The sequence below is a fragment of the Egretta garzetta genome, unplaced genomic scaffold, assembly GCF_000687185.1.
Source record: "Egretta garzetta isolate BGI_Z169 unplaced genomic scaffold, ASM68718v1 scaffold259, whole genome shotgun sequence".
NCBI classification, from domain to species: domain Eukaryota; kingdom Metazoa; phylum Chordata; class Aves; order Pelecaniformes; family Ardeidae; genus Egretta; species Egretta garzetta.
This window is the reverse complement of record NW_009260770.1, coordinates 2307616-2311731: the sequence shown is the minus strand read 5'-3', so window position 1 is coordinate 2311731 and position 4116 is coordinate 2307616.

The following is a 4116-nucleotide window of genomic DNA, read 5'->3' as shown; positions in this document are numbered from 1 at the left end:
TGTCCATCCCTTAAACATGACTGATCAAGCTCAGAGTTGCAACTTTTGAAATGTAATAAATAAAATATTTCAGATTATCTTTGGCATAATCAGAATAAACAAAGACTAGTTTTCCATTGCATTATCTTCAGTAATGAATCTCATGGGCAACATTTCTGCTTTTCATTACTACTGTCACAATGTAGGTCTCAACAAGTCAGCTTTCAGCTAAATGCTACACACAAATATCTGAAATTCATTCAGATGTACAGTATTGCAAAGGGGGTAAATGGTGACAAAGCCTGACCTTCTGATTTTAATATCCTGTCTAACTAGAAAACATCTAAATTTAAATTTGTATTCAAAGAATTTCACGCCACTGAAATACTCTTGGCAGGGTATTTTTTCCCATGCGCCCATCCATCAACAGTGTCTTGATCCTATTCTTAAAATCATTGAAAACCAAAAAGAACAAAATAAAACAAAAACACCCACACATGAAACCTCATAATAAAGAACGTTTTTCTGGGCCAGATGGTTCACTGCAGCAAAAGGTTAGTCTTTTGTTCAAAAAGGGCTTTCAACATCGGAATCTTTGCTGGCCACAGAACCATTTCCAGCCAATTACAGAGGATTTTAATTAGTACCAGAAAATATCCCCAGCTTCTTCTGCATAGCCTTGCAGAGCAGGGAGATCACCTTTAGGAGGAGCCTCATCCCCTCCTGTACAGCTAATAAAAACACTCGGTGGCTCCTGCAAAGCTGTTACGCGTTATAAAATACGGTTTCATTAACAAAGATCCTGAAAGGGGTCGAAAACAATAAAAAGCAACCACATGAGATCTTTTATTCCGGTCTTATCTCAAAATAATCAGCTGTATCTAAGCCTTCTGTGATGAATGCTTGCCTAATTTGCTCTTTAAAACTTTCAGTCATGGTGCAGTAGCAGTTAACACAAATATTAAGAATGAACAACCAAATCTTTAATGTGAACAGCCTGACAGAAATAAAGCAGAACCAGAGGCAGCGGAGATAGAAATCTGCTGAATAGTAAAAGCGGTTTAGAAACAAATATTGTTATGTTGAGGACACAGTGAAGAACAGAAAGTTGGGTCTCTGTGGAAGGGATAAGAAATATCTAAATTTACTTAGGGTCACAAGAGTGGTTCTAACAGAAATCAGGATCAGACTTAGCCAAAACCAGGCAAGGGCAGAAAGGCTGAACAGAAGGTTAGCTTTTGCACATCAAGCCAACCCTGTAATCTGTTACCTTTGCTGCTAACGCTGCAGTAGGTACATCTGTTGTTCACTTCTTGCACTCCCCTCTTAGGTCAAGGGAGGCAAGGCACAGAAACACTTTATTCTGCATTAATCTCGCTCATTCAATTTGTCAGAGCTTTGAGAAATAGAAGGAATGTCCAAATTGATAGTTGGTGTCCTGATTTTTCCTTTGTGTCATTTAAGCACTGGCCCAAGCAATGTCTGTGTCTAACTGACTTAACATCTTCAGCAGGCAACTTATCCCAGCACCTAACAGCCACCTTGGAGTTGAAATGTTTCTTAATGGACAACTTAATTTTCCTTTCCTACAGGTTAAGCCCCGTAGGCATAAAGAAAACTTTATTCCATTCCTCTTGATGGAGCTCTTTTAAACCATTGAAACCCATGGTTCTCATCTCTGCCCAATCTTCCTATTTCCCAAACTACACAGCCCATACACCAGATTTTCCAGATCTCTGATCGTTCCCACTTTCCTCTGTGTTTGTTCTAATTTGTCAGCTTTTTTCTTGAAGGGTCATAAGGGAAACCTGACCTGATACAGCACATTCACCAATAGAAGTAGCATGCAAAGCTACTCAAGTGCCTTCTCCTCCCTGTTAAACATGCCACATGCAGACTTTTTTTCATAGCAGCGTGACCCCTGTGAGGAGTGACTTAAGCAAACTTGTTTAACTTAAACTGCAGTGGACAAGTAACACGTACAGAGTCAGTCACTGCACCTCAGCAAAGGGACAGTAAGACAGTAATTTAGTAAGAGGGATTAACACAGTTGCATATTTAACTCCACCTCCAGTGTTCCCTCCCTTCACCATCAGCCACGTACTTTGTCCCCTGCGTGATTAATGTTTTCAGTGATGACTGAAGCAAAATGTTGCTAAGTATTCTGGCCTCCTCACCTCAACCTACGGTTTGTTTTCCCTCCCTGTAAAAGAGAGGGATGATTCTGCCTCTTACAGCAAGTGTCCTTATACTGAATGTTATCTTGTCACATCCATTTTTAATGAGATCTCATTTTTTGCCTTGGCCTGCCAGATTTGGCTCATGCTACTGTTTTACACTCTTCCTCAGCAGATTCTGCCCACATCTCATCTGTACACCGTCTTGCTGGTGTTCAAAGACACTTCTTTGCTGAGGTGCCCGGCTCCTAGGTCAGAGATTTTACCCATCTGATGGCTTTACTGCTACTTGCTCAGAAAAAAGGGAGTATTAGTGCAGCTTGTGAAACTGCAGGCAATACCCTTCTCTCCTTACAGATCAGGACAGACTTCAAAAGGACATGTTTTTCCTGTTATTCTTAAGTCAACAGCTGCATTTGTATTAGTTATGACAACTCCCATGCAAGTTGAAGCACTAACGTTGCTGGAGGAGCATGTCCTTGCAAAATATGCTGTCCCTGCCTTAAGAGCCGTGGCAGGCCTTGCACCGGGTATGTCACCTCGGGGGGCTGCTTGGCAGTGGCTGCACGGGTTGGATATCTCTGCAGAGGGCTCTGGGAAGAGGCACGTGACGGGAGGAAAGCTAAGCTTCTGCAAGACCAAAATTTCCACCTCCTCCAGACATTTGTGCCCCGGCCCGTTCAGAAAAATTCTTAAAAGTTACTGCAGTTTTCATATGGTTTCTAAGGGGCACTCTCCCTTCTCTTCCACAGGCAGAGGTAAGAAGAAACAGACCACCTGACGAAACATCTTCTTCTCCCCTATTTTCTCCCTCCACAGCAGGAAAAGATGCAGTAATGTACACGAGTTTTTTGACAGTAAAGAAACGCTTGGTAAGAATTCCTTACAAATGTGCCACTTTGCAAAAATAACTTCAGCTGTGGCCCACAATCAACCACAAGATACAAATCCAGGGGAAAACAGGCTCTTTAGAGCCCAGTGCTTAGAGAACTATTTACTGTTCCCCATTTCCCACTCTCCGTCACATATTGTCAGGGACCAGTCACAGAACTGTAGCAAAACTGAATGTCGGAGAAAACAGGAAAAGAAAGTTAACATATGAGAAGGATTCCCACACACCTGCAAGCCCTAAGTGGCCTGAAAAGTCCAGGCTCAGTTTCCCAGGGGGAAGTTTGTTGGTCTAAGCTTTGCTGAGGAAAGGGGCTGTTTATTCCACACGGCATCGGAGGAGTATGCCATCCAAGAAAACAATTTGCCCTGGACTAAAAGGTTGGTTGGTTGTTTTTTAATAGCTGGTAAGGGCCCCAAAGCTGAGGACTGAAGACATCTAGCAGGTGTCAGCCTGCCTGCCTGCTAGAGCAGCCCGGAGAGGAAAGAAATACTGTGAGCAGCTCTTCCGGCCTTAAACAGGCTGGTGTGGGTAAAATAACCCAGGGAACCAGGTAGCTACATATTCCTGACCCTGGGGGTAACCTCATGGTGGTAAAGGGCCTCCGGAGTCTTTCCCCGATCAGCAGTGATGGGGTTTCCTGGTGCAGGTGCTGGCCCTAGGTCAGGTTCTGAGGCTCCTGGCTCTGTTTTCCCTGCGCAATAGCGACAGGACAGCTCTGAGAAGCAGAACCTGGTTTCAGAGCCAAAAAAATACTGTGCTCCTGCCCACAGGCATATGTAAGAAGGAAAATGGCCTTTGTACCTGTTCAGTAAACAGCAGTCGCTGCTTCCCTGCCTGTAGGAATAGCACTAAGTACCTCCACTGAAGCTACTGTATACGTTAATCCAAGCCATAAGCTAATTCACAGGCTCTAAAATCAGCAGCTGAGGAGACACTTAATCTGTTGATTTCCTCTAATGCTGAGAGGCTTCACATGAGATTGGCTTCCGCCGTTGCTATATTGGCTGTCAGCTAGCGAATACGCAGCACATAACTCGGACGCACGCTCAACGAAATCGTCCTTGCTCC